The sequence below is a fragment of the Globicephala melas genome, chromosome 3 (genome assembly GCF_963455315.2).
Source record: "Globicephala melas chromosome 3, mGloMel1.2, whole genome shotgun sequence".
Lineage (NCBI taxonomy): Eukaryota > Metazoa > Chordata > Mammalia > Artiodactyla > Delphinidae > Globicephala > Globicephala melas.
In genome coordinates, this window is record NC_083316.1 from 155,083,469 (window position 1) to 155,092,971 (window position 9,503).

Consider the following 9,503-nt stretch of genomic DNA (forward strand, 5'->3'; position numbering starts at 1 on the left):
CTTATGATTTTTAGTTATTATTACAAGTAGCATTTTTAAAACGTTCAGTTTCCAATTGCTCATTGCTATTATGTAGAAATACAGCTGATACTTGTGTACTGACCTTGTATCCTGCAACCTTGCAAACTCATTATTTCTAGTGGCTTTTTTTTTCTTAAAAGTTTTTCCGATCTCCTTGACTGTAGCACACACAAAAAGTGACAGTTCTCCCAGGCTCCACCAGGAATAGAGGAAGAACAGAGGACAAGAGTGCAGAGATTTCTTTTTCCAGGCCTAGGCTTGTGAAGAACGATGGCCAAGAGTTAGTCCTCAGCAGGGCCCACAGAGGGGCTGTATTCCTAGTCAGCCCTCTTGAGTCTGGAGCATCAGCATCTCCAAGAATTCATTTATATTCAAAAAATATGGGGAGGGAAATCCACTGTTACTTGTTGAACTGGAAAGAATAGACCCCATGGTCTGAGGGAGCATCCACAGTCACTTGATTTTGCTGGCCGCTGCTCTCCTCAACTGAAAAAGAGGAAGGCACAGGGGTGTATTGGGAGATGTAAGCTCCTTGCATAGCTGCAGCTGTTGGCATATATATGCCCTTGCTGCTCAGGGAAAGGTGGCCCAGTTGCTGGGTAAGAGACCCCATCATGGAGGCAGGCTGGAGAGAAATGGGATGATACATTCCTGGTGTCAGAACTGAACCTGAAGGCTACATGAGATATGACTGGTAGTGCATCCAAGATGGGTTAGATACTTATAAAAGGAGATTTCTGAGTTACTCTCTGATATGGAGACACAGGAGATGGAAGATATGGGGACAGTGCAGACTGAGCAAGCATCTTGTTGGGGGTGATGTTATAAGGAGCTGAGTAAAACCCATTCTGAAGAGTTGTGGTGGGGTCATAGGTCAAGGCCATACCACGCATGTCTGCATTCCTTGGCCAGGCTTTCCATTTTGCATAAAATTTCCTTGGTTCTGTCATTTCTTTGGACCCCCATCAGCAAATTTGCAAAGCAAGGGATCAGATGGGGCTGGTACACCAGGAGGTGCCTTAATATATTTTCCAAAGTGATGATAGTTTTACACTTCTCTGTGGGGGCTCCATCCTTGCAAAGCCAACCCCTCTGCTGGTTCCACTGGTATCTCGAAGGATTCGAGTGGAGATAACCTGACCAAAGGACTTTAGCATTCCTTCCAGTTTTTGCTCATCCGTTGACAATGGGAGGTTTGAGATGTATAAATTTGTGGGGTTCTGCTCCGGTTGCTTTGCCATCTGTGCTTGTACACCACGGGTTTTCAGTGCTTTTACAGCTTTCTGTGCTGCTAAAGGGCTGTCAAAGTCCACAAAGCCATAGGCTTTGCACTTGTTTGTGGTCTTGCCTAGTATGGCCTTAGTGGAGACAAACTTGCCGTATGGCTGACACAACTTCACTAGGTCCTGGTCAGTAGTGCTTGGCTGCAATGCCCTGATATAGAAGTTGATTTCACTCAGCTGGTCATTTACAGGTACTCCCACTGCTGCTCTTAGGGGTACTGTTGACTGGACTTGGTGGTGCCATTTGCTAAGACAATGGCACATATGACCAACCTGAAATTTATGCCCAAGCCGAAGTTCACAGAGTTGGGATGTTTGTTCAAACTGTCTCTGAGCAAAACCGCATGCTGGAGTCTAGGTGTTTGTTCGACCTCCATGCCACACTGTGAGGTGGGGTACTGAGGGCCGCATCTGGCCTTCGAATGTCGAAGCTCACTAAGAGATTTCTTGAACAGAGCTCACTCTTATCTGAGTGTAGAGAGGGACCGCTCTCCCCTCTCTCCGAGAATTCCATCATTCTGACGCTTCCGCGTCCTCGGCCTTTGCAACTGTCCCACCTCAGCGTTCCCGCCCTCAGCCTCTAGTAGCTTTTTGATAAATTATTTGGAATTTTCTACATGGGCAATCATGTGAATAGAAATGGATTCACTCCTTACTTTCTCTTTTTATAAACCTCTTTTTATTTCTTTTTCTTCTTTTGTTACACTGGCCAGGAAATCCAGGACAATGTTGAATAGGAGTGGTAAGAGTGGACATCCCTATCTTCTTTCTGATCTTAAGAGGAAAGCCTTAACTGTGATGTGAGTGGTAGGTGGCTTTCTCTTTCACCCAAGAATCCTCTAGAAGTTGTGGGTTTTTTTTTTTCTAGATTTAGAGATGTTTTGGAAAAGCCCCACATTTTACTACTGATTTTGAGCTTTAAGCCATTGTAGTCAGTGGACATGACCTGTATTATAAAAATTTGGGACTTGTTGAGATATTGCTTGTAGTCTATTATAGGCTTTTATTTGAAAGACATTCTACCTATGTTTTAAAAGAATGTGTATTCTCTCTCCAGAGTTCACAGTTATAAATCTTAATCCAACATTACAATAAGAATAGTATTTTTCTTCATCTATCTGTAAATGAACATTCCACTTTGCAAGCCCAAACTGCTTGTTACGTAAAACTAGATCTCACTTAGTTCAGGAGTTATCCCCATCCTGGGAAGGATGATGACTTTGTTTATGCCAAGGCATTGACATGGGGATATCTCATCTTTGGTCATCATTCATCTTGCAGATGTGCATGGATTTTAATGGGACTCTGGTCATTGGCTCCTGTCCCTTCCTGGATTGACCTCCTGATCCAAAACACATGGCTCCCACTTTCACTGGTCTCTGGGCTCCATTCAGCCCCTCAGAGATATATCCTCCTGGGAAATTTGAGCTGCTCTCAAGCCCACCATTGATATGCTCAACACCAATAAGCTCCCTATACCCATAGGGAAACTCTGGTTTTGTTGCTTTATGCCTACTTATTCAGGAAAAGGGAGTGTATTTCCACTACAGCTCTCCTGTCCAACACTTTTGTGGGGGTCTGGCTTCCCAGAACAACAAGGCACAGGGCCCTTTTGAGAGCTGTTTTGAGATGTATCTCTCTTGCTTCCCCTCTGTCACCTGCCCCTCAAGTTCAGACAATTTTCCATACTCTGAGGGTAGAAGGGAAGACAATTATTTAATTTTGAAAGAAAATAGATTTTTATATTAGACATATAAACATTTGGTGAAAATATAGTTTTATTCCCTTCATAAAGATTAGATTAAAATTTTTATTGTGACGAAATATACATAGTATAAAATCTCTTTTAAAACATTTATAGTGTACAGTTCAGTGGCATTAAGTACACTCATAGCATTGTGCAGCCATCACTACCATCCATCTCCAGAATTTTCTATTTTCCCAAACTGAAACTCCGTCCACATTAAACTAACTCCCCATTTCCCACCTCCCCCTGCCCTTGGTTACCACCACTCTACTTACTGTCCCTATGAATTTGCCTGTTCTAGGGATCTCATATAAGTGGAATCATACACCATTTGTTCTTTTGTGTCTTGCTTATTTCACTCAGCATAATGTTTTCAAGGCTCATCAATATTTTAGAATGTATCAAAATTTCATTCATTTTTAAGACTGGGTCTAAACTGTTGTTAAAGACATTCAATGAATTCTGAACTTTGATTTTTGTGTTTTTCATTTTTGGTTCTTTTTTGAATCTTCTATGTCAAATTTATAGTTTCCAGTTGTTACAGAAATTTACAAGCTTGGTTTTATCCCCTTGAACATAATAAGGACATTTGTTTTATAGTTTACATTTGTGTTACTGATAATCCAAGTATTTGGATTTCTTCAGGTCTGTTTTTCTTTTTTAAAAAACATTTAGTGCTTAAAATCCTTTGGAGGGAACACTAGCTTTCAGTTGCTATTCTACCTGGAATTCTATACCTTTCCCTGGTATAACTTTTTATATTTTGAAGGTATTTTGAAAGTCTGGAATGAGATTCAGAATTAGTTTATCTATACCAAATGAGTTCTTTTTAGAAGGACTGACAGACTAAATTAAAACAAAGAAAAAGAGAGAAAGATAGGAAGGAGGATGGAAGGGAGGGAGCAAGGGAGGGAGGGAGGGAGGGAAGGAAAAAAGGAAAAGAAACCTTTAGAATGGAATATTCAATAATTTTTCTTTTGTTTGTTTGTTTCAAATATACTTTTTGTGTTTTGGAGTTTTCTGCATGAAACCTATGCTGTTTTATCAGCATTGTTTTACAATCCAGACATTTAGAAGGGAAATAATGTTTATATATAATGAAAATAACATTTATTATCTTCTATTTCAAAGCATCTACACCCTTTGAGGGCATTAATATCTTCTTCATTACCTACTAAAGAATACTGTTTATTCTATTCCTATGTTATTCGCCTTCATCTGTCTAAATAGTTTATATCTAGTTGAGTGCAACCTATTTATAAACTTGGAAAACTTACAATTCAAAAAAAATTTGCCTAATTATTCCTATTTGATTCCTTTAGAACAGAGGAAAATATTTTGACAGTATGGCCTGTGGGTCTTATCTAGCCCTTCACCTTTTACTTATAAATAAAGTTTTATTGAAACACAGCTGCGCTCATTTCTTTATATATTGCCTAAGGCTGTTGCCCTATAATGGCAGAATTGAGCAGTTGTGACAGAGACAGTGTGACACACAAATTGTAAAATATTTTTTTATCTGGCCCTCCACAGAAAAAGTTTGGAGACCCCTGCTTTAAAGGATTGCTGTCCACTAAATCTTACTAATTGTGGAAGTCTGATTACTTCCTTTCCCAGATTTTTCTTTTTTGTATAGAAGTATAGATGAATTACAATATTATATTAGTTTCTGGTGTACAACATAGTAATTTAATATTTTTATAGATTACACTCCATTTAAGGTTATTACAGGTTAATGACTAAATTTCCCGAGCTTTACAATATATCTTTGTTGCTTATTTATTCTATACATTGTAGTTTGTGTTGCTTAATCTTATACAACTATCTCACCCCTCCCCCCTTCCCTCTCTCTACTAATAACAACTATTTTGTTCTCTATATCTGTGAGTCTGTTTTGTTATATTCATTACTTTTATTTTTTTAGATTCCATATACAAGTGATAACATGGAGTATTTGTCTTTGTCTGTCTGACTTATTTCACTAAGCATAATATACTCTAGGTCCATCCATGTTGTTGCAAGTGGCAGAATTTCATTCTTTTTTATGGCTGAGCAATAGTCCACATCTTCTTTATCCATTCATCTGTTGATGGATACTTAGTGTGGTTACATATCTAGGATATTGTAAATAATGCTGCTATGACCATTGGTGTGCATGTATCTTTTCAAATTAGTGTTTTTATTTTCTTTGCATATATAGTCAGCAGTGGAATTACTGGATCATATGGTAGTTCTATAATTAGTTTTTTTGAGAAACCTCCATACTGTTTTCCATAGTGGATGCACCAATTTACAATTCCACCAAGTGTACTAAAGTTCCTATTTCTCCACAGCCTTGACAATATTTATTATTTGTAGACTTTTGGTGATAGCCATTTTGATAGGTGTGAGGTGATATCTCATGGAGGTTTTGCTTTGCATTTCTCTGATCATCAGTAATGTTGAGCATTTTTTTCATGTACCTGCTGTTCATCTGTATATTTTCTTTGGAAAAATTTCTATTCAGTCTTCTGCCAATTTTTAAATTAGATTCTTTGTTTTCTTGATATTGAGTTGTATGAGTTCTTTATATATTTTGGATATTAACCCTCATTGGTCATATCATTTGCAAATATTTTCTCCCATTCAGTATGTTGTCTTTTTGTTTTGCTGATGGTTTCCTTTGCTGTGCAAAAGATTTTAAGTTTAATTAGGTCCTATTTGTTTATTTTTGCTTTTATTTCTTTTGCCTTAGGAGACAGATTTCAAGAAATATTGCTACTATTTATGCCAAAGAGGGTTCTGCCTGTGTTCTCTTCTAGGAGTTTTATAATTTCAGGTCTTACATTTAGGTCCTTAATCCACTTTGAATTTATTTTTGTTTATGAGATAAGGAAATGTTCTAATCTCATTCTTTTACATGTAGCTGTCCAGTTTTCACAGCACCACGTGTTGAAGAGACAGTCTTTTCTCCATTGTATATTCTTTCCTCCTTTTTCATCGATTAATTGACCATAAGTGTGGGTTTATATCTGAGCTCTCTATTCAGTTCCATTCATCTATGTGTCTGTTTCTGTGCCATGCTGTTTTGATTACTGTTGCTTTGTAGTATAGTCTCAAGCCAGGGAGTGTGATACTTCGAACTGTGTTCTTTTTTCTCAAGAATGCTTTGGCAATTCAGGGTCTTTCTGTGGTTCAATATAAATTTTAAGATTATTTGTTCTAGTTCTGTAAAACTGTCATGAATATTTTGATAGGGATTGCATTACATATGTAGATTGCTTTGGTAGTATGGATATTTTAACAATATTAATTCTTCCAACCCAAGAACATGGGATATCTTTCCATTTCTTTGGATCATTTTAAATTTCCTTCATCAATATTTTATAGTTTTCAAAGTATAGGTTTTTCACCTTCTTGGTTAAGTTTACCCTAGGTATTTTTTTGATGCTATTTTAAACGGGATTGTTTTTTTACTTTCTCTTTCTGATAGTCATTATTATTATGTTGAAAAGCAACAGGTTTTTGTATATTAATCTTGTATCTTGCAATTTTATTGAATTCACTTATTAGTTCTAATCGTTTTTTGGTGGAGACTTTTTCTTTTTCTTGTATGATTGCTGTGGCTAGGACTTCCAATACTATGTTAAACTGAAGTGGCAAGAGTGGTCATCTTTGTCTTGTTTCTGAATTTAGAGGAAAGACTTTCAGTTTTTCACAGTCGAGAATGATGTTAGGTAAGATTTGGTCATAAATGCCCTTTATTATATTCAGATATGTTTCCTCTATACCAACTTTGATGAGAGTTTTTATGATGAATTGATGTTGCATTTTGTCAAATGCATTTTCTGCATCTATTGAGATGATCATGTGATTTTTATCCTTCTGTTTGTTAATGTGATGTATCACATTGATTGAATTTACCTTGTGAATATTGAATCATCCTTGCATCCCTGGAATAAATCCCACTTGATCATGACATATAATCCTTTTTATACATTGTTGGATTTGGTTTCAATATTTTTTTTTTACATTTATAGGCACATGAAATAGCTTTTACTATTATTTCTGTTAACAATATATAACAGATTATCCAGTTGTTAATGATTTATTTCACATTTCAATTTGGATTTTAAAAATTTATAACATTTCTTCAATTTCCAGATATTTAAGAAAATAATTTATCTCTTTATCTCTTATTTTCTTTAAGAAAATTATTTTTTAATTTGATTTTTATTTTATATTGCAGTATAATTGATTTACAATGTTGTGTTAGTTTCAGGTGTACAGCAAAGTGATTGTTACACATATACATATATCCATTATTTTTCATATTTTTCCCCATATAGGTTATTACAGAATATTAAGTAGTGTTCCCTGTGCCATACAGTAGGTCCTTGTTTGTTATCTATTTTATATATAGTAGTGTGTATATGTTAATCCCAAACTCCTAATTTATCCCTCCCCCTAATGATGTTTCCCCTTTGGTAACCATAAGTTTGTTTTCGAATTCTGTGTGTCTGTTTCTGTTTTGTAAATAAATTCATCTGTATCATTTTTTTCGATTCCACATATAAGTGATATCATATGATATTTGTCTTTCTCTGTCTATCATACTTCACTTAGTATGATAATCTCTATGTCCATTCATGTTGTTGCAAATGGTATTTTTCATTCTTTTTATGGCTAATATTCCATTGTATATATGTACCACATCTTCTTTATCCATTTCTCTGTTGATGGACATTTAGGTTGCTTCTATGTCCTGGCTATTGTAAATAGTGCTGCAGTGAACACTGGGGTGCATGTATCTTTTCAAATTATGGTTTTCTCCAGATATATGCCCAGAAGTGGGAATGCTGGATCATATGGTAACTCTATGTTTAGTTTTTCTAATGAACCTCCATACTGTTCTCCATAGTGGCTACATCAATTTACATTCCCACCAACAGTGTAGGAGGGTACCCTTTTCTCTGCACCCTCACCACCATTTATTGTTCGCAGACTTTTTCATGATGGCCATTCTGTTTGGTGTGAGGTGATACCCCATTGTAGTTCTGATTTGCATTTCTCTAATAATTAGGGTTGTTGAACTTCTTTTCAAGTGCTTTTTGGGCATTTGCCTTTTTTGGAGAAATGTATATTTAGATCTTCTGCCCACTTTTTGATTGGGTTGCCTTTTTTTTTTTTAATTGAGCTGCATGAGCTGTTGGTATATTTTGGAGATTAATCCCTTGTTGACTGCTTTGTTTGTATTTATTTTCTCCCATTCTGTTGGTTGTCTTTGATTATAGTTTCCTTTGCTGTGCAAAAGCTTTTAAGTTTAATTAGGTCCCATTTGTTTATTTTTGTTTTTATTTTCATTACTCTAGGAGGTGGGTCCAGAAAGATATGCTGAGATTTATGTCAAAGCGTGTTCTGCCTATGTTTTCCTTTAAGTGTTTTACAGTTTGCAGTCTTACATTTAGATCTTTAATCCATTTTGAGTTTATTTTTGTGTATGGTGTTAGAGAATGTTCTAATTTCATTCTTTACATGTAGTTGTCCAGTTTTCCCAGCACCACTTACCGAAGAACCTGTCTTCTCTCCATCATATAGTCTTGCCCCCTTTGTCATAGGTTAACAGACAGTAGGTGCATGGGTGTATTTTTGGGCTTTCTATCCTATTCTATTAATGTATATTTCTGTTTTTGTGCCAGTACCATACTGTTTTGATGACTGTAGCTTTGTAGTATAGTCTGAAGTCAGGGAGCCTGATTCCTCCATTTTCATTTTTCTTTCTCAAGATTGCCTTGGCTATTCAGGGTCTTTTGTGTTTTCATAAAAATTTAAAAAAATGTTTGTTCTAGTTCTGCAAAACATTCCATTGGTATTTTGACAAGGATTGCATTGAATCTGTTGATTGCTTTGGGTAGTATAGTCATTTTGACAATATTGATTATTCCAATCCCAGAACATGATATCTCTCCATCTGTTTGTATCATCTTTGATTTCTTTCATCAGCATCATATAGTTTTCAGAGTACAGGTCTTTTACATCCTTAGGTAGATTTATATCTAGATATTTTATTCTTTTTGTTGAGATGGTAAATGGGATTGTTTCCTTAATTTCCCTTTGTGATCTTTTGTTGTTAGTGTATAGGAATGCAAGAGATTTCTGTGTGCTAATTTTGTATCCTGCAACTTTACCAAATTCATTGATGAGCTCTAGTAGTTTTCTGGTAGCATCTTTAGGATTTTCTATGTATAGTATCATGTCATCTGTAAACAGTGACAGTTTTACTTCTTTCCAAATTGTATCCTTTTATTTATTTTTCTTCTTTGATTGCCATGGCTAGGACTTCCAAATCTATGTTGAATAAAAGTGGTGAGAGTAGACATCCTTGTCTTGTTCCTGATCTTAGATGAAATGCTGTCAGCTTTCCCCCCACTGATACCAGTGTTAGCTGTGGGTTTGCCATATATGACCTTTGT

The 9,503-nt window shown here is 36.0% G+C and overlaps 1 pseudogene; it reads right to left on the reverse strand.

The window, feature by feature from the left end:
* Positions 1-421: 421 nt before the first annotated feature.
* Positions 422-1,548, reverse strand: LOC115846210 (RNA-binding motif, single-stranded-interacting protein 2 pseudogene; annotated as a pseudogene).
* Between the last annotated feature and the right edge of the window lie 7,955 nt (positions 1,549-9,503).